Consider the following 22,179-nt stretch of genomic DNA (forward strand, 5'->3'; position numbering starts at 1 on the left):
AGGAACCATGTTAAAAATACAGTATATTTCAAGATGAAGGCGTAGGATAATGTGGCTAGATCTGTTCTAACCATCACCTCCTGGTTCTGTGCCAGTTTGTCGCACCCTGTCTTTTCTGACAAGGCCATCATCCTCCTAGGCATGCAGCCATTTCTTTTTTGTTGGCTTCCATAGTTCCTTACACATCTCGAGGCATCCACATGTGAGGTCTGTGGTTGCAGCCCTGACAACTCATGGTGACTATCAGAATCTAAGAAAGAGGTAGAAGGGGACAATGAGAAGACAAAGCATCTGCATAATTAATGACCACATGTTTGAACACCTTTGTTTTTACATTCCTACATACATAAAATGTAGAATACTACATATGTCTGCATATTTTAAGAGCAAGTTTTAACTTTTGCCTTTGAACACTTTTCTTATATAGTATTAAAATATTAAAGGTTACAGTTGTCAGTTGTTTTCTTTATTACCCCAAAACTTAAACAAGTAAATGAAAAGATAATTATCTTATTAGCTTTTGCAGGTTTAATCCAGTATAGAATTTTGAAATTGTTTCCTTTTATGTTTCCTTTCCAGAATGCAAGAAGTCCTTCTCTTATTTCGACAGTTGCACACAACTTTGGAGCTGGGAAAGGGTGATTTCAAGGTATTAATTTATCTATGTTATTGTCTGAACTATTGATTATCCAAGTTGGCTTCTGGCTTGACTTTGTGTACAGGCAGCAGTTGTTTATTTGGGGACTGAGTTATGTGTCTGCAGATATAGCTTCCAAGCTGAAAGACCTCAAGGCGTGAGCTAGTCCATTTTGAGTTTAACACCATAAGTCTTCTGCCACAGAGACATCAACAGGTGAGATTCCTACAACATGATCTTTTTCTTGTGATCGGTGACAGGCACAACCCTGGCTCTACTTTGTAATGCTTCTGTGAAGGTGGACGAATGTGTACCCTCTCTCAATCTCTTCCCTTATCTTTGAGATAGAATGATAATTGATAGCCTCATGGGCACCATGGGAAGGTTAGTAGAATACCTAGCACCTTCACCACCACCACCATCATCAAAAAAAAAAAAAATCACACTGTGTTCATTGTTATCATTATTAGCATCAAAAATTCCTTAATGACCTTGGGGCCATCTTGTGTTAATAATATCCAACTCAGGAAAAAAAAAAAAAAAAACTCATCCAACCCAAATGAGTGATGATCCAAAGGCATTCTATCTTTAATTTTAGCAATGAGTTTACTATAGGGTCATCAATTTTTGTAATGAATTCTGGACTTTGAAGTGCCATGCCCACCCCATTTAAAAGATTTAGAAACCTCCAGTGCTGTGGCCCGATTGACCCACACCCATTATACATCATTATCCAATTCCTTTATGGCCTAGAGAGGAAGGGGTCCATCTGGTCTGAATTTCCCCATCTCTTCACAGAAGGAACCTTGTAAAATAGGCCACTGTCTTCATTAGACCTTTCCTTTAACTTGGTGAGAAATTCTTTCTCATGCCAGAGTAACCCTTTCCCATGCCAGAGTAACCCTTTCCCCTCAGGGGAGCAGGGAGCTAGTTCGGGGTCATTTTGGTCTCCCTCTGAGGCCTGGATCGTTCTAAATATAACTACAGATCCTGGAAGACAGCCTGCCTTTTGTTAGTTAACTTAGGCTCAAGAATCAGTGCATCAAGAGCTTTGATCATCCACACTCCACAAGGCCTTCCTCTGATCTTCAGACGTTTGACAAGAATCTCGACTGGGGCCTTAAACATTGTTTTTCTCTGTTGCACTTCTGTTTCTATGAGAGCTGCTTGCCTTGCACATTTCAGTGGTGGCCTGAAGTGCAGAGTATTTTTCAGTTAGAAGGTAATTAAGACTTACCTTGAGAATCTGGCCCTGGGTTTCTGGTTTACATGCCTGACAGTTTCACTAGAAAGATATTCTTCTACCTTTTTTTTTTTTTTTTTTCCTTTATTTCACCTGTCTTTCCAGTTTGCTCTCTGCTATGTCATACTCTGGTCCCCAACATTCTGGCTAGCTTTATTTATGTGTACCAAGTAGCTCTCAAAACTAATAAGCTAGAAAGAACAAATAAAATTAAAAAAAAAAAAACAAACTAAAACTAATAGGTCTACAATGAAAGCATCTTCCCCCGCCTCCCTCACTCATCCTGTGCTTGCAACTGATTGCCTTTCCTGGAATCAATACTTCAATTAATGGCATCCCTGTTGACCCAGTAACTCAAGCCAGAAATCTCGGTCCTGTCATTGCCTCATCCCCCTCATTCAGCCCACACCAGATTCTTGATCTAAGATAATATATGAAAGTTTTGAGACCAAGGACTGGCGCTTGGTGAGGTCAGATACTCACTGCCAGCTCTGACAAATGTTCATTGTAAGTATCTTTCTGACCTTCCCCTTCTCTGCCTCCCACTGGCCAGGGCTTTCGTTCTGATCCTCATTACCTCTTCACAAATCAGTGCCTGGAGCTCTCTTCCAACAGACAGTCCCATTCTGTGGACCCTGCTCCCAAATTTATAACACAGTGTCCCTCTCAATGACTTCTGTAGGCCTTTATAACCTCTGCTCCAGCTTCCCTGATATGGATCTCTGCCCACCCTCCAGCACAGTGCCTGCCTTCCCCTGCTTTCTGGCCTCTGCTTCATTAGTACCGATTTTCTTGGGGTATTCCAACATATCATGCCCCATCAAGCACACATGACTTTTTCAGGATAAATTTAATACTTCTCTCCAGACCTACCTGATTCCATCTTGTCCAAGAGGCCCTCCCTGATACCTCCAGGTATAGCTGGACTCCCACAGTCCCTCAGTTCTGTCTCTAATCATACTCCATTACGGTCATTTACTTATGTATCTGACCCTCCTATTGATGCAAAATTTCAAGGCAAAGTTCAGACCTTATTTATATATTACAACTTCTCATAAATGCCTGGCACATAGTCACAAGCAGAGAATGCTCTAATTTCTTTAAATGAATGTATCTCTAACACTGTAATAAGAAAAAAGAAGGTATTCATGCTAAGTAATTGATCTCAAGCTGTGCTTTTTTTCTGACTACATATAAGCACTTTTTCTCAACAATCAGACTCTCCTTTTTTTCTTTCCTTTTAATATCCATGTGTGAAAGAAGAGCCCCCAACACCAAGTCAGGGTCCCTTTCCCGCTTCTGCTGGTATCAATACCAATGTGGTGGAGACATCTTTTTGGTACTTGAAACTCTTTATCATGTCCATCTTGGAAGTTGATTCAGGCAGTAGCTTTTTCAGCTACTTTTGTGATGTTTTAATGTGGAATTCAAAATTTAAAGTGTCCCAAACCATTTTTTGGCTTCTAACCTGCCTATGCATTGGATGTGCAATTCAGATTTCCAGTGTTGTCCTTCCTAGTTATTAGAAAGACAAGCAATGAAAACACAGAATCGCTCACTGTCCAGTGAGACTCAAGTTCCTAACCCAAATCAACAAATAAGTGTGTTTCTCAAGAGGCCACAGTTCGCACAATTAGCCATGAACCACATCTTTGAGAAGCTAAGGGAAAAGAATGGGATTCATTTTTAATTCAGACTGATTCTGAACAAGAGCCGGGCTTTCTGGAGTGGCTTTGTAATCAAAGGTTACCACAGGACATGTCAGAACTTTTAACAACTGTCTCCACTGTAAAAATTGGCTTAGGTTGTGAGGTGATTGTCTCACGTTTGATCTTCGGCTCACAAAGATGAAGTTAATTTCAGCATAAGCTGTTGGCTTTATTTTTGAAATCAGTCCATTTTAATGGCAACTTGCTTGTGTCCTGTGGAACACACAAGACCAGGAAGAAGACTTGGTCTGGAATACACGTGTTCTGATGTACATCATAGCCGTCTCCAGGGTGGCAGTCAACAAGATACCTGTGATGAGTCTTGTTCATCTTTTTGTTGTTTTTTGCTATCCTCTCCTACATTCATTGTATTCTAAATGATAAGAACCACTTACCTATTCACTTCAGATAGTTGAAAAATACAAAACTTCATCAGAGAAAAGAAGTCTCTTCCTGAATCCATCACCCAGAGAGAACCATGGTCAGCAGCTTGGTTGACACTAGCCTTCTAAAATTTCTACCAAACATACATGTGCACATTTAAAAATTCCTGTAATGAACAATTTCACAGGGAGGATTGTATTGTGACTCCTCATGTACTCACAAGCTAGGTTCACAGATGATCAAGATTTGCCACCATGGTTTCATTCATGTATCCTTTTTTTTTTTCTCTTTTTCTTTCCTTGTTTTTTTTTTTTTAAATAGCAGCTATCTACTTTTAAAAAGAAAAGAAGGGGGGCTGGGGATGTGGCTCAAGCGGTAGCGCGCTCGCCTGGCATGCGTGCGGCCCGGGTTCGATCCTCAGCACCACATACCAACAAAGATGTTGTGTCCGCCGAGAACTAAAAAAAAATAAATATTAAAAATTCTCTCTCTCTCCTCTCTCACTCTCTCTTAAAAAGAAACAAAAGAAGGATCCTGACAATTCTGAGGACTGTGGAAAATTTTTTTGCCTGCCTACTTCACATACTGTCACTTTTGTGTGTGTGTGTGTGTGTGTGTGTGTGTGTGTGATTCTGGGGGTCTAACACACATGCCAGGCAAGTGCACTACCACTGAGCCACTTCCCTGGCCCTCCTCCCTCACCTTTTATAAGGAAACAAAAAATGAGGTCTTACACTTAGTATTGCCTTGTACTTTGGGGATAAGCAGCCTTAAAGCTCAGGTCTGTCACATGCTAGATGGGTATTGATTTTTCTTCTTAAATCAATGTTTCCCTAGAGCATAGTTTTATTTATTCATAAAGCTAAGATGATGTCTGACAGGAGTTACAGCAGTGTAAATCTGTGGTGCAGGCACAATAAGAAGAGCTTTTGTAAGACTCAGAAATCAATGAGCTGATGCCAGAGGGTAACCTCATAAGCCTGGAGAAGTACAGTTTCCAGGCCTCCATGAGTAAAAGGAAAACTTCAGCATAGGATGAACCTCCTTCTTCTCTCTTCTGTGCTTCTTTGCAAATGAACCTAATTGCACTGTGACTAAAACCAGGCCTTGACTGGATCAGATACATGACTGGTTGTTGGAATCTCAGGCTGATAGAACCCAGGCATCAGCTCTGATCCCTTGATGACACTAAATCTGTCTGCTCACTTGCAAAGGATTGCCAGCCCTGTTATCGGTCCCCTCTGAGTCTGCCTCTTGGTGCAGGGAGCTCCAGAGGTGGGCTTTTCTGTACAGAAGGCAGTCAATATGAGCATATATTCACTTTAGAATATTTCGTGTCCTTGTTGGTTCGTTAAAATATATGCAACAACTCTCACTGTAGCTGGGCCTTGTAAAATCATGTATAATCCTAACAGTTGATAAATATGTATTATGAATAGTCTATTTTCTTTTAAAAGTGTTCATAGCATATAAAAATTACTATGAGGCCTTTTAAATTTGCTTGAAAAAATATGCTCTATATTTGCCTAGAACCTTAACTGGTTTTTTCTAGTGGTTGGAAAGTGCATCTGATGGCTAGAGTGTCACCATCTGGAAGCTCAAGTGTCCCATTTTCTATTAGGAATCTGATCTTAGCACAGTAGAACTGGTTGGGGAATCAGATGACCTAGACACTGGTTTGTTTTGTGGTTCACTCATGGCTGCTGTGTGACCTAAGATGGGTTCCTGAACTTCTCTGGAACTGAGGCTTTATTTATATTATTGTTTTGTTTGCTCATTTAAAGAACAGTAAGTGAGGGTGTGTGAAATTGACAGGTATTCATTTCTTATTTTCTATAGTCTTCCGTGTGTTTTTCATTTAAAAGTTACTAGTAGAATTTTTTTCAAAGGAGGAAATTTAAAAAGAAAAATAGGATAGAGAAGTGAGGATTATTTTTTCATAAACAAAATATTTTCTTCCAGTTTTAAAACCCCATGATTTTCTGTAAAAAAAAAAAAAGAAAAGAAAATCTCACATAATTTGCTCTGCTACCATTGGCCATGATTCCCTCTAGAAACTTCTCAGCCCAGGGTGCACAACTGGAATTCAGAGACTGGGAACTGAGATCTACAGTGCAGATGGAGGAGGGGGTTCGGGGGTCCTGCCTGGCCTGCGGCTCCCAGGAGTCCAAGCCCCTCCTCAAAGGTTGGGAGAAGTGTTTAAGATGCTGTCTCTTTGGACTCAGCTCTTTCCTCTCTTCTGGTAGCAACTGAAGTGAGCTCTTCAGAGGAAGGTTCTGGGAATGGGAAGAGAAAAGGACATGAACTCTGGTCTCAGTGGCAGTTCCCATGAGTCACACCTGTTTTCCTTTGTCTCATCAGCTTTGGACTCTTGAGACAGCCTGGTGGCAAGTTGATGTTGGAGAGTTGTTCCCATTAAGCTCAAAGCATTGCTGCTCATCTCATGAAGGAGAGGATTCTCAGCTCTTCCTTCTGGAGGCCTGAGCTGGGGTCTCTCTCTCAGTAGAAGTGAGCTACCTAACCTGAACCTTCTCTAGGGGACTCCTTTGAAGAAAAGCGAGGTTGCCGTTTGGAATCCAACCATGATGTTAAGGGCTGCTTGTTACATTTCCTAACCAGCTTTGGCTAAGTCCTCCAAAGTCTTTTTAACATTCCTGAATACAATCCACTTGACGTTATTTGACACTGACCATCTGCTCTCTTTAAATGAATGAATGCTGCATTCCTCAAGGGAACGGATCAGGAAGTCATTCTCCTTGGCCCTGTGTTTGATTCCATCTTTACTCCTCAGCTCAACCCTGGTCATCAGCAGAGTAGCAAATGACAGAGCCAGACAGCTCCCACATCCAGATTACTAAATCAGGATGATGTCCATCTCTGGACTTCAAGGATCACCCACAGTTTCTAGCATTTTGACAATGTCACCTTGTTGTAGGGGGACCCTTCCTTCTCTGTGCACCCTCACTCATCTCTGCGGGACAATAGGGAAGTCGTTCTGATGGCTTCTCATCATTCTGATGCCTGGGTTTGCCTCGGGAGCCGATGCAGGGGAGTTGACCAAGGCCCATTCAACTCACATGCCCTGGAGTCTCATGCTGGGTGGGGAGGTGTAAGGCCCTCCCTTCTCTCAGCCTTCTCAGCCTCCCTCAGACCCAGCTTAGAGAAATCTTTATCCTCTAAAGATTCCTCTAAGCATCTTTATCCTGTTAGATCTCAGGATGATGGCATGGTCTTTCAATGATAGTGATTACAGCTCCAGCCAGATCATGTACTATCCAGATCTCACCTGTCTTCAGGAAGGTCTCATCCCTTCTCTCTCCTCCTGCATTCCCTTCGAGTCCCCTCCCCTTCTTATGCCAGGGAAGTCCCTTTTTTATGTTCTTCAGACGGATGTTCCCACTCCATCTTTTGGAAAGCTTCCCCCATCGCCACCACAGTGGAGAAAGCACTTCTTCACTGGTTCTCAGTGTCTTGAACTTGACTAGGGATGCACATGGAGGACTCTCTTGTGAGCCACAGAACTATAGGCCAGTCTGGTGAGCAAGGGGGATAGAATTGCTCTACTTCCAGCCTCTTCTCGAACCAGAGACAGCTGCAGATGCTTCCATATTCCTTTCCCATGACATTGACAATCTCTGATGAGTCTGCCACTCTGGGAATGAAGACCCTCCTGGAGCCCCTCACCAATACCATACTAAGATGGGGAGGCCCTTGGCTCTTATGCCTTACCTGAGACAGCCTGAGTAGAGGAGATCACGTGGGCTGCAGTGGCTCTGTCTAGGCACCCCAGGACAGATGGCCCAGCTCTAGATGGTGATTTTGTTCTAGACTTTGAAATTCCAAGTCTCCCATGGTTATTAATGACCCGGAAGAGAGGCAGTTCTGGATTATTCTTCTATGTATGATTTTCTTCCTTTATCTTCACCATCTTCCCCTTCTCCCTTGGTAGATTTCAAAATTGGTACCTAAAATGCTACACAGCCTATCACTTTGCCAAATAGAAAACTCTCATGCTTTCTTAATATTTTCTAAAATAGGTTTTCATTATAGCCATGAGATCAGCAATGATGGAATTTGACCACGGTATTAATGTGCTTCTAAAGGTACTTCATAAAAAGACAAAGTCAAGTCAGGTGCAGTGGCACATACCTATAATCCCAGCAGCTCAGGAGTCTGAAGCAGGATGATCATGAGTATAAAGTCAGCCTCAGCAACTTAGCAAGGCTGTAAGCAACTTAGCAAGACCCTTTCTCTAAATAAAATATTTTAAAAGGCTGGGGATGTGACTCAGAGGTTAAGCACTCCTGGGTTCGATCCCTGGTACCGCCCCCCCCCAAAAAAAAAGTTAGGTCTATCTATGGTGGCTTTATGAAGAATCAGCCAACAAGGAAGAAAGCAAAAAGAAATAAGATCTCCTATTTCATACAGGGGGGTGGGGGGGGGAGGTTGATAATCCTGTCAAGAATGAAAAAATATCTCCTCATGCTACAGCAAGGAAACTAAAACCTTAAAATGGGTTCACCATTCCATCACTGTGTTCCTTGGCTGTTGCTCACCTATTGTTTTAAAATGTACTCTACCACAGTAAAACATATAAGTACAATGTGTGTACATACAGTTAAAAGTGTTGTTAATGATTATTAAAGCCAAACAGGTTATGTTTGCAAAGGACACGCAAATGCAAGGAGTTTAATGTCTGAGCCTCTGCTCGTAAACGATCTGCTTACCTGGAGACGTTTTTGTCCCTGACTACCGGAGAGGGTGGAGTAGGCTACAAATAGCAACCCAGAAGTACACCCGGGACTGTTGGTGTGAGTGTGGGCGCTTTTGTGATAACTCAGGCGTTGTTGTGTTGTGATCGACAGGACTCTATATATTGTTGAGTGATTTTGAATTACTCTCTTTTATAATCCCTTTGTATAATCTGATAAATATTCTGATATTTGAAAGTGTCCCTCAAACACACACAATCTGGTGAAAACCATCAAATGATGACACTACAGCATGCTATCCGTACTCTTGTTCCATCAGAGATGGTTTTTATAGGTTAAAGTATAGAAGATGGTTTCTGCCTGTCACTGAAACTTCCTCAGAAAGGTTTGCCCAAGACCCACGTCTCAGGAAACCCCCCAGAGTGCTCCAGGACTCTTTTCTCCTCTTCCTTTTTTTATATTTCTAAAGAGGAAATATTTCCTTTTTTTAAAATAAAATATGTCTTTAGTTGTTGATGGACCTTTATTTTATTCATTTATTTATATACAGCACTGAGAATCAAACCCAGGGCTTCACACGTGCTAGGCAAGTGCTCTACCACTGAGCCACCACCCCTCTGAATTTACTTTCCCTATCTATTACTTCATTGTCAGTCTTCTCTGTTCTAGAGGGAAGACAGCTGAGACCTACCCCTTTTGTTCACCCCATGTCCTCAGTGGTGTCCCCGTGGGGTGCCTGGCATTGGCACACGTGGGTGGATGTCCCTTCCATCCATGGGCTGCTTCTCTGGGTTTTTCCCTGTGCCCCTTCTCCCGGCCACTGCATCATTACTGAGGAATCAGGCTTTGCTTTGGTCGCCCCATCTTCTGGAATCTGGTGCTTTACGCTTTGCCTTCTTGTCATTAATCAGCACCTTCTTCCTAGTTTTGGCATCTGATGGGTAGAATGAGTATTTTCGGGTGTTTTTTGTAGCTCTGACCAAAAGACCTGATGTTATGGTTTAGATGAGGTGTCCTCCAAAGTATTGAGACAATACAAGAAAGTTTATAGATAAAATGATGGGATTATGAGAACCTTAACCTCATGTGTTGATCTTCCGATAGGGATTAATTAGGTAGTGACTGTAGGCAGGTAGAGTGCAGCTGGAGAGGTGGGTCACAGGACTGTGCCTTTGGGGTATATATTTTGTCCATGGTGAGTGGAGTCTCTGTCTCTGTCTCTGTGTTTTCTGGTTCTGTGTCCTAGGCTGCTTTCATCCTCCACTCCTTTCTGCCATGATGTTCTGCCTCACCTGGGACCCAGAGCAATGGAGTTAGCCATCTATGGACTAAGACCTCTGAAACCATAATCCCCAAATAAACTTTTCTTCCTCTATAATTGTTCTTATAGAGGAAGGACACAGTGGCAAAGAAGGTGACAAAAACACATGAAAAGAACAATTTAAAGGAGAAAAAGTTTCTTTGGGCTCGTGGTTCAGAGGTTCAGTACATGGTTGACCAACTCAAAGCAGCTCAAGACATGCAGTAGAGAGAGTTCATTCAGCTCACCAGGGAGAAAATATATACCCAAAGACACGCCCCCAGTGAACTATCTCCTCCAGCCACATCCTACCTGCCCATAGTCACCCCCCAGTTAATCCACATCAATGAATTAAGCCACTGATTGAGCCACACCTCATAATCTCATCATTTCACCTGAGAAGGTTCTTGCATTGTCTCACGTATGACATCTAGTGGGGACACCTCATTTCCATACCATAACAACGAGAACAGAGATACAGTATGTCAACATGCTAGGCATTTGGGATGAGTCCTAAAATATTTCAGCCACAATACCGCTTAAGAAAGGTTTTGAACTAGAAACACACACACTTAATAATCACCTACATCGATGTTAACACAAACAAGTGGTTGGACAGTGTGCTCTGTTCTGATGGTCGACTTGGGGCTTGGTCTGCTGTGGCTCCCTTTTCTGATCCTATTATTTCATTTACCCCTGTGAACAACTGAGAAGAAAGGCTTTCTTCTTTTAGGAACACTTCACTTCTCATCCCCCAACTCCAGCCCAATAACCTAAGAGTCTGATCTTGTTATGTCTGGGAATATAATTACTAGATTTTCTGCTAATGGCTGTATTTTACATGATAATGAATCCAGTCTTTTCTACAAGGTCTACTTCATTTATGCAAAACAGACATAATTTGGAGTGTTATGAATTATGCTATTGTTTCAGGGAGTGGAGAAGCCGTTGTGGAGCCTGTGGAATACAATTTTTTGGGCTCATGTCAGACTAACACAAGGAAATGTTGGTTCTGTGTTCACCGAAGATGTTTATTAAATGATTTCAGGTAAAACAGAAAGAGCTTTGAATCTCAAGGCTTTTGTTACTTATGAATTTAGGAAGGTCGACTCTTTTCTGACCATCTTTTACACTTTGAAGTGGTGACCTTTGTACATTAGTGACCTGTAATCATTAATGAGATTCTTGCTCACCGATTTTCAATAATATAAAAAAGGTATTCCAAATTGATCCTGGCTACTAACAGAGAAAAGGCAGAAAATTAAATTTGCAGGGAGATACAGAAAAAAACCTTCTGTTAATGTCGTTAAGTCTCTAAAAATCTTATTCCCCAAGAGAAATTTACTTTGTTCTAGAAAGGTCGGTTTGTCTCCCAAGAGATGCTAAAATGCCTTTTATTTAAGGAGAATGTATTATTGTTTGTGAATGGAATACTGGGAGTTCTCAATTCTTACTTTTATTTTTCCATAACTTGCTGTGGTTAAGCTCAGAAAAATAGCTTTCAAGGACAACATTCTCTTACTGCATGCTTTTTCACTTTTAAGTAGAGTTAATTCTAAAGATTAATTTAAAGGTACAGTGTGCTGATTACTAACATTTCAGAAGTACTTAGCTGTTGGGGTGTCTACTGATTTTTGTCTTTCATTTTTGCATTCCGAAGTCCTTGATAATATTGAAAAGACTAAGAATTCTAAGTTAAGACTAAGTTACCCTGGGTAAACAGTGGGAGGAGAACTGACTTTTGCACTAAGGACAAAATCTTGAGTTTGGTTCTAATGCCCAGGGTTTAGTGCAGAAATACAAATATTTTACTTACTTAATTTGACTGGTAATCTAATTATCTGTTCTTTCAAAAGTGGAAGGTTAAGAGAAATACTTCAACTTTTTAAATAGCATAAATGTATTTAAAGAAAGCCAGTTTTGGGCTGGGGATGTGGCTCAAATGGTAGCGCACTCGCCTGGAGTGCCTGCGGCCCGGGTTCGATCCTCAGCACCACATACCAACAAAGATGTTGTGTCCGCCGAGAACTAAAAAATAAATATTAAAAATAAAATTCTCTCCTCTCTCTCTCTCTCTCTCTCTCTCTCAGTCTCTCTCTCTCTCTCTCTCTCTTTAAAAAAAAAAAAGAAAGCCAGTTTTGCAGAAACTAATTTGGTTTTGGGGAGTCAATAGACTCCTTAGAAGTCTAATGACAATTCTAGACCATGTGTAAAGAAAGACAGAGTCAATGAAAGTCTTAACTGTAATTGCAGGTAATTCATAGAAACTCCAAAGCTTACAGGGACCCAATGCTATCTATCCTATCTATAGCCCCTTGACTTACATCTTCCAACCAGGGTCTGTACTTCATTTTTTTTTTCAGTTGTAGTTGGACACAATACTTTTATTTAATTAATTTATTTATTTTTATGTGGTGCTGAGGATCAAACCCAGGACTTCGCATGTGCTAGTTGAGCACTCTACCCCTGAGCCACACCCTCAACCTGTGCTTCAGTTTTTCAAGCTGTAAACCCTGGTGTTTTAATCTGACATTGACATAGAACACAAGGCATTTTTTAATTTTGTGAAGTGTTGTAGTATTTCTAAATAGTTAAACAGAAACATTTATTGAGTCTTTTTGTCAAGAAGTACATATTTAAGATACTGACAATTATTTCAAGAAATAGCTGTATAGTTACATGGAATACTTATAGAAATAAGCCGATTTTTAAATGTCATGAATGCTGTCTGCCCTTATAAATCCTAATTTTTATATTTTCTCTTGCTGTGACATCTTTGGCTTCTTAAGATTCAAATACTTAATCCATTTCCTGAGCTGGGATCATTCATCCCAGGGTTCATATTCGTTGGGAAAATTAAGAGCTGATTTTAACCTCAGCTTAGTAACAGTTGATAAATTTAAATGATAATTGGGTATGTTTCATGTGATTATTAAACTTTCCAAAACTGCCTAGAAAAAATAGTATCTCTGACAAAATAGAATCTGAAAACTGGCTGTTTTTACTTATAACTTAAATCCCATTTTCTTTTTTTGGTTAATGACTTTTCTTTTACTTCTTGCTACCATATATGTAAATCCCTTTGCTGGGCATTATTCTACATGTCAGGAAAATAACTCCTTCTCCAGAGGAAGTGACAGAATGAACTGTTGTTGATAGTTACTGATTTAAGTAAGTATCAAACATGTGCCAAGAGTAGTGGAGCTTTGGGGACCCAGGGAATTAGGGAACTCTGCAGAAGAGGGGAGACTTGTTTGGTCAAAGATTTCTTTGTGAAAGCTCTGCCCCACCCCCATCTCCCAAACCCTAATCCTAATTCCTGCCAAGATTAAATGCTTATTAAAACTTAATCTATCAAGGATTCCAGAAAGGACCGGTAGATTCTTGAACAGGTTTAATCACCAGCAGTGCAAAGAAAAGAAATCATCCTTTTGGAAGCTTCATTGTGTCTATACTAAGAAGCATCAGCCCAATTTTATTAGGTACACTTGGTGAAAATGAGCACCTGCCATGCAGGTGGTATCGAAAGCTGCTACTATTTCCCACCCTCAGTACCCCCTCTTCAGAGGAAAGACAGACCAAAAAATAACAATGAACTTGACTTGAGCTAATGTTAGAAAATCAGTGATGGGGCGTGTCTTGGACAAGACTGACCTGTCTTAGACCTCTTCATATCCTTAGGCTGTTAACATCACTCAAGGTTATAATAACAGTGGCTGTGCTGGGTTCTTTCTGCACACTCCTGCAATTATAAAAGGCTCCTCCCTCTCATCTAACCTTCATCATGACCTTTTGAGGTATGGGGATGATGAAGAGCAAAGGGGTTCAGGGCCAACTTGCTGGGCTGGAATCCGACCGCTCCTACCACTTACTAACCCGGTCACTTAGGTTTCTTAAGCACCCTTTGTGTCTCCATATCAGCAAATTGTAGCAGAAAATTCCTAATTATGAGCATTGGTATTAATACATTCTTCAGCATTGTGCTCAGAGTTATCTGTAATCATCATATTCTCATTTTGCAGTCCAAGCAACTGAGCCTCAGAGATTAAATAACTTGTCCCGTTTCACATACAGTTGGTATAACCCAGAGCCAGGGATTTTCCATCTGTCCAACTGCAAACCTCGTATATAGTATACATCCTTACTGAACTTGATCAAAATTCCGAATTATGTGTTTTCAAGTTTCATAGCATAGCAAATTTGTCTTCTGAATGTTCTTTTTGGTTTATCTCATCCATTCCCAGGGCTTCATTTGTCATCTGTTTCAGGGGTGGGCAGACTTTGACCTGCAGGCCAAATACATTCCAGCACTGGATTTTGCAAATAAAGTTTTATTGGAACACTGTGACACTCACTCTTTGCTCTTGTTTGTGGCTGCTTTTGTGTACAATGGCAGGGTCAAGTAGCTATGAGAGAACATGTGGTCAACCAAGCCTGAAATATTTACTCCTCAGCCTTTCACAAGAAAAGTTTTGCATTCCCTGATATTGCTTAACTACTTTCAATCTTTTACTGAGAATCTTCAATTGTAAATTTCAGCCACACTTCAAATTTCTCCTTCCATGCTCCACATCTACCTTAAAATGAACATTGACTACACTGAATTCTTTGTGTGTTTATTCCCTGCCCTGAAGTCAGTTCCTCTTCCTGAGTTTCCTGCCCCAGTTAGTGGTACTGTCATATGCCAGGGTGCTTTTCTCCCTTTTATCGTCCATATCTAATCTGTCATCAAAACCTGTTCATTGATTCTACATACATAAACTTCTCGAAGATGGTGACAGTCAGTGTTCCTCATTCTGGTATTCTCAGGAACCACCCTCAGGCCAGAAATTCCCTGTCCAGTCCCTGAGAAGTTGCCATATGGTATGCAAGATGAGAGTAACTACTGGTGTGTTACTCACAAGCAAGCCATGCAGAGATGGGTGTATTTCTTAACTTTAGAAACTGCTTCACAAGTAAGAACTTAGAAACAGTAGAAGGTCAGAATGTTGTAAAAAGTGTACTTTCTCTACTGAGATATACCAAAATGTACGTGGCTATCTGATGTATTGAGTTGTCACTACTATTTTAAAACTAAATCTCTGTTCTTTATGCAAGACCTCTTTGGGGGTGGGAAGTTAAAACTCTAACATCAGGTTATCGTTTTTTTTTTTCTTGTTCATCCAAAGAACATAGTCAGATAATAAATGCATTTTCACCCTCATCAGTATTACTTGAATATTACTGTAAAGCTCATGATAATATGAACTCTGCGTTCTCTTTTCGGAATTTCAAATTCTGCTGTAATAACTGCTGAAGAGAACAGAAGAGCATAGTAAAAATAAATAAACTTTGAAATACAAAAGGATTAGTGGGGATAATAAATATCCGCTCAGTGTCTTAGCATCTTTGATCTTGGCATTTGTTCTATCCAGCAAATGTTTTCATAGTACTTTAATTTCAGTTTCTCTATTGGAAAACTTATGCAGGAGCAGCCTTTGTTTTCCAAGAACAACAGAGCTGTTTACAGCACTTAAGTCAAAAGCAGAAGTCATAAATTAATTCTAATCCTCTGAGCAAAGACATTAGCCTTTGTGTAACGTAAGGATTTGAGTTTGTTCACACAAAATAAGCCAAAGAATAATAGTTCCCTGGGCTGAACAATGATCTTCATGATTAATATTTTTCTTTGGTTAATGATTATATAACACATTAGTATGTTTCTCCAAACACTTCCTGCAATTATAAGTATCTGTAGACTTTTAAAGCTATATTTTGATCAGACATGTAAAGAATGATATAGCTCAATTACTGTCAAATTAAGGATGATTTTACTTTCCAATTTAAAGAAGAAATGCCACCTACCATCAGACTTCAGAATAACTGAAAAAAAATAGAAGAAAAAAAGTAAATGGTGAAGGATATGAAGGTAAAATTCCACCACAATGTCCCTTTGTCCATCTCCTCTTACAGAGGTGGTGGCCTCTGCTTTTACTCTGTCACTATTCCATCAGCTGGTGGTACTGAGGGCTCCTGCCCCTGAAGAGCCTCTGTCCTAGGCTAAAGAGTGGCACGTAAAGTGTCCCCACCAGGTCCCACGTAGAAATATCTTTCAGGTCTTCAGTGAAGAGGTCTTAGCAGGTCAGTAGCCCCATCCAGGGATCCTTTCCTAAGAGCAGGCAGTCTGAGATCAGGGAAACTGAGTGGCCTTAGAATCATGTCTTAGCCTTCTCACTGCTGTGACTCAAAGACCCAACCAGCACAATTGTAGAGGAGGAAAGGTTTATTTAAGGGCTCACAGTTTCAGAGATCTTAGTCCATAGAAGGCAGGCTCCATTTCTTGGTGCTGAAGATGAGGCTGAATATCATCGTGGTGGAGAGTGTGGCAGAGGGAAGCAGCTCACATCGTAGAGATCAAGAAGCAGAGAGAGAGACTCCACTCTCAGATACAAAGATATATCCAAAGCTATGCCCCAGTTTCCCCATCCCTTCCAGCCACACCCTACCTCTTCAGTTAATCCCATGAGGGATTAATTCACTGATTAGGCTAAGGCTATAACCCAATCATTTCTCCTCCAAACCTTCTTGCATTATCTCACATATGAGCTTCCACATATAAATCATAACAAGTCACTTAACCCCTCTTCATGCTTACAATGGGGAATAATGATGCCTACTTTATAAAAATTGTTTAGAAATAATGTTTGTAGAAAACCCAGCAGGTGGCGAGTGCTTAGGAAGTTGTAGTGGTCATATTTGATGCTATAGTTATCATTACTACCGCCACCACCACCACCTTTGAAGATTCATGCTAATTAATTCTGCATCTCTGTTTAGTTTTTCTGGTCCCATCCTTGTCATTCACAGGTGCTATCATTAGCTGAGTAGATGAAGAGTAATCTCAATATTGATAAATAAAGGGCTTTTCTCCAGGATGCTAAATTTTCTGTCATAGGGGATCATGACTTGGTGTCATGGAGACAAATCTGAAATCATTCATAATAGTTCATTTTTTAAAAAGTGAGAATTTGGAAACTATTTGCTTCAACAATGAGGAAGGGACTAAGGATATAAAAATGTCCAACAGTTTGTAAGTTTTAAATGACATACACAGGCTGTTTTGAAACAGAAAAGTATTTTTGATGTCGTAACTGAAAATGGTACTTAACAGTATATATTTGCTGATAGCAACTTGGTAACTATTTTTATAAGATGAAAGGAAACTTTAGAATACAATAGCATTTAATTTTCTTTTGTTCCTCTGTTATCTGTAAAGTCATATTACTTCATAAAAATTGTTATGATCTTTGAAGATGTTGCAACCTTCACTTTGTGGTGAGAAAGTGCATTCTGTGTGAGTAGTGACAGGCTGGAAGATGAACTCCTGGAATAAAATCTGTTTGTAAACCAAGACTCTTCTGCACCCCACCTCCCACATGTTGCCAAAATCTTAGATATGTACAGTAAGCCAAAGAATGTGGAAAAGTTAAGCAGAAGATTTAGGTTTCTATTTAATTCAGCTCAAAAAGAGAAATGCTAAGTGGATCCATACTTCCATAGCAATTTATATGGCACTCCAGGCCTGATGGTTTCAAAAAGCTTAAGTAGTTTGTAAAGGGCACCTGACCATGATTTATATAAAATAGAACCTCTCTGTTCTAATTTTCCTCTTACTATATCTAAGAGGGACTCTAATAAGGTTGTGCTCATTTTACATAAGAAAGCAGAGCCTTCAGGCACTGTGGACCAGGCTTAACTTGGGCACGTGATAGAGTTGGCATCACATTATGTATCCCAGCACCCAGATGATAAGAGCGACAGCTTAGAGATTGACCCAAGAAAGCATACCACATGAGAAATCACGTTGCGTTCAGTAAGAGGCTTTTAAAACACACACACACACACTTTATCTCATGAAAAGTAAAGCATAAGACAAATGGAAAGTTACAGTCTTACAGAGAGAGAGAGAGAGAGAGAGAGAGAGAGAGAGAGAGAGAGAGAGAGAGAGTGAGTGAGTGGTGGAAGGATGCTGTAGACAACTAAGATTCCCTTTGGCCCTCTTCCCTGTTGTTCAACTCCAGAAGGCTGATGACTCAGGTGGTACTGAGCACACCTTCTACAGGGTCCCAGCTTAACAGCAGAAGTGGGGTGAGCATGACTCTGGAGGCCACTTGCTGGCTGATTGACTTGGCACCCCTTCTTTCTTTTCTTTGCCTCCTTGCATTTCTCTGCAACATGTTTGCTTGCATATCTGTTGTTCTTTCTACCTGAAAGGAAGCCTGACTAAAACATATTTACCACTCATGAATTAATCTGGGGGCAAAGAGATAAAAAGCACAGTGGGTAATTACCTTTCATTTCAGGATTAAGCATGAGTGTTCTCTCTCCCATGTTTTATGGCATTTTAAGACAACTGCACTTATTAAGGGGTAAATTCAAATCAAAATTTTGACTGGAGGGGGGGGGATACCCAGACCTCAGATCCCTGTGATTATAGATACATAAATCTTAAAACTGAATTCCAAAGAGGATCTTCCCCAGCGACAGTCTTATAGCTCTTCCTGTAAAGTTTGAATCTAGGTTTGTTTCATTAGATAAATTCTGACATTTTGGTATGTGAATGAGGTAGTCTAATTTATGTGATTAAATTCTCATTCGTTTGATAGAAGATTAAATGCTTCATTGCAAAAATGCCAAAGGACATTTTTAATTTAGAGTCTCAATTTTAATTGAAACACTATCATTCCATTTTGAGCATTGAGGAGTGACAATGAAACATGTGCTGAAATTTTAAAGCAAATAATTAAGCTGTATTAATTTCAAGGCAATTTCCCTTACTTTTGTTTTTATAGAAAAATATTTGCTAAGTTATTTTTGCTTTTAACCGTATATCAAATAAAAATAGTACATAGCATTTGCCCTAAGCAAATGGTTTGGATTTATGTCTAATAAGGCAACCACAGGGAGGGACCAGGAGGGCAGGAACTTTATCCCCAGTCCCAACAGGGGATTGTTTCACAGGAGATGCTTCAAATGAATCCATAAACCACAAGGCATCAGCACTCTGGACTAGAGTGCCAGGCTTGCCATTCTTCCAGAAAATCACTGATCCCCTGAGCCTCAGTTTCCCCATTTGTACACTGGGTATGGCAGTGTTTACTCTGAAATTTAAATGGAAGACTGAAAATGAAAGGAGAATCAAAGGAAAAATGTCACATCTTTGAAAACTGGAAAATGATGACCCGGGAGTCATTACCAGCATGATGTTGTGTGACATGCTACTTGTCAGTGCTTGTTAGGATTGGCATCCAGTTAGCATTTGATAAATAAATATGTTATTTTAAAGCTAATATTTGTCCATTAAAATTAAGGGAAATTTATTAATTCATCCTAAGTTATTTGACCTATAACATTTTTTTGAGACACTGCATTTACTTAGACATAATTGTAATTCCTTTCTGTATTTAATGTTTTTTCCATGGAAGAACACTCAAAAATGATACATACTTCCGGGCATGTGGTACACACCTATAATCCCAGCAGTTTAGGAGGCGGAGGCAGGAGGATTGCGAGTTCAAAGCCAGCCTCAGCAAAAGAAAGGTGCTAAGCAACTCAGTGAGACCCTGTCTCTAAATAAAATATAAAATAGGGCTGGGGATGTGGCTTAGTGGTTGAGTGCCCCTGGGTTCAACCCCTAGGTACCCCCCTCAAAAAATACATACTTAGGCAACTAAATTATTTCTGAGCAACATTGTACATTAATAGCTTTTTATGTATACGTGAATAAGAGTCAGCAAAGGATAATGTAGCATATAACATGAAGGTTTAAGAACTGGGTAAATGAAAACTCAGTTCATAATAGATTGCTATCACTCTTTAAGCAGTTACATTAGGATGCTTGTCACATAAAATTCACTCTTAGATATTCTGTCAATTTAATGAAGGGTTTTGTTGAAATGAAATCTTGTGAGTTGGATGAAGAAAATCAATCAGTATGGTTTTTTTATCTTTTATTCTCTTCTTACTCAATGTGCAATTAGACTTACTCTGCAGGATCACAGTGGGTGGCATATATTAGCTTTATACTCACCCTGCCTGTATTAATTTGATAGTAATTCTGCAGAAAAGTGATATCAGAAATGTGCTGATAAAGTCAAAACCATTAGCCAGAATCACAAGTATCAAACTCCTACGTTTTGTTTCATTTTTAATCCCTACAAATGTGTCTATATATGTTTCCTTATATTCAGGAATGACAGTAGAGTCTTCGATGAAAGCCATATGACACTTTTGTGACTTTCCCAAGTTCTGAGAAAAATTAAGAGAGAGGTTAAAATCACTGGTGGACAAGGCTCATACATCACCCTTATTACTAGAAGAGGCCAGGTTGGAGGTCAGAGTTTGTTGTTCTAATATGGAACCCCAGAAGTGCAGACCGCAGTGGCCAGCATGGTCCCCCCACTGGGCCCAGAAGATCAACTCAGATTATGACCTGGAGTATCACAGGAGAACTCACATCCCAGAGGACAACCCCACTCCCCAAGGAGAAGGAGCTGAGCCAAGGGTTCACCTCCCTGCATCATTCAATAGATGATTCACTTCATCTCCCTGCAGATGGAGTAAATGAAGATGTGGTATGCTGGAACTGTGTGGGAGTGGGGAAGAATTTACTCCTATATAGGACTGGTAAAATAATATTTGACATCAAATGAACTGCACAGAATCTAAGGACAGAAGGAAAAGAACGATCCTAAAGATGGTTAGGACTTGAAGCTCAGTGATCAAGTGTAAAGGGGGAGAATCAGTCTAGGCATGAATGGTATCAGTGAAGCTACATGCAGAGGAGGTGAGTTTGTGTTGGAAAACAAGCCAAACTGGGATTCATGTTTGGGGACTGGAAATGAAGAACCAAATGTCTTGTCTGAGGAGCTTTCAGCCATGACACGGTTGAGTATTTGATTGTGAATAAATGTATGAGAGGTTTGCTTTTTGCTATATTGTATCCTAGCACCCTAAACTCTGAGAATATTTTTTTATATATTTGCACAGTTCCCTCTGTAATTTGTCTTGGCTAATTATACTTAACTATAGGCTTTCCAAATATATATTTTGAACTCAGTGACTGATCATTCGATTTCAATACAAAGAGCCTATAATTTTTAGAATGTATGATCTATATAAGGACATGTCACAGGTAGAAATTATTTCTACCCTTTATGATAAAAATCTTGTTTGTGATTACAATAAAAGCTACCTCCAAAAAAGATTTAGTTATGAGATAGTTATCAAAATTGAAATCTACAATGTATGTCCATCTGGGTGGACCCAGTGGGATCCTGCTCACAGGTTCAGGGCCAGATACATTCAAGAAACAAGACCCAATTGATTTAGAAGGTTTCTGCTTCTATTAAGTGACAACACAATGAATTTATTTTAAGATTAAGTCCTTAAAGCTGAGGGTGTCGCTCAGTGGTAGAGCTCTTGCCTAGCATGTGTGAGGCCCTGGGTTCAATACCCAGTGCTGAAAAAAAAAAAAAAAAATTGAAAGAAATCAAGGTCTTATTACAAATACTTTGTTATTACTTGCATTAAATTATGAATCATTAGTAACAGTATCACAAAAAAGAAAAAAAGAAAGAAACTTCAATACTGTGAGACCAGGAGGAGCTATGTCTCTCCTGTACCCCAGAAGCAGTTACTAACTCTTTGCTGAATGCTTTGGAAATGGACCACTATGGAACATTAGTCATTCTCAGGCAAAGGTGGGGGAGGAAAACATACCAGCCACCAGGTACCTTCCCTGTCGTCTAGAAGTTGGGAGTTTCACTAGGGAGCTGTTAAGAGCATATGATGGATGGTCCATATGAACAGCATATGGATGGGCCCCATGATGTCTACTTATGGGAACACATAGCCTCGGTTGTTCTGAAGTCTTCCTGAACGGTTTCTCTGCCTGACACACTGACATGCTAGTATCCTGATTAGCACAGTGATCCCTGAATTCACTGACCTCCACTACCTAAGAATCGGTTGACATTTAGGGATCCTTCCTTTTTTAAAAATATATATTTTTATTTGTTCTAATTAGTTATACTTGACAATAGAATGCATTTTGATACATCATACAAAAATGGAGCATAACTTCTCATCCATCTGCTTGTACATGATACAGTTACGCAGCTCATGTAATCATATATGCAAATAGAGTCATAATG

General features: G+C 40.0%; 1 protein-coding gene across 1 annotated transcript in view; it reads left to right on the forward strand.

Annotated features, from left to right (window-relative positions):
- Pag1 (phosphoprotein membrane anchor with glycosphingolipid microdomains 1) overlaps positions 1 to 22,179 on the forward strand; it is a 128,283-nt gene that overhangs the window by 44,064 nt on the left and 62,040 nt on the right. Inside the window, exon 2 of the mRNA XM_026384740.2 lies at positions 580 to 649. The gene's annotated coding sequence lies outside the window, so the exon portion shown is untranslated. The remainder of the gene's footprint in view (positions 1 to 579; positions 650 to 22,179) is intronic.

Source organism: Urocitellus parryii, chromosome 7 (genome assembly GCF_045843805.1).
Source record: "Urocitellus parryii isolate mUroPar1 chromosome 7, mUroPar1.hap1, whole genome shotgun sequence".
Lineage (NCBI taxonomy): Eukaryota > Metazoa > Chordata > Mammalia > Rodentia > Sciuridae > Urocitellus > Urocitellus parryii.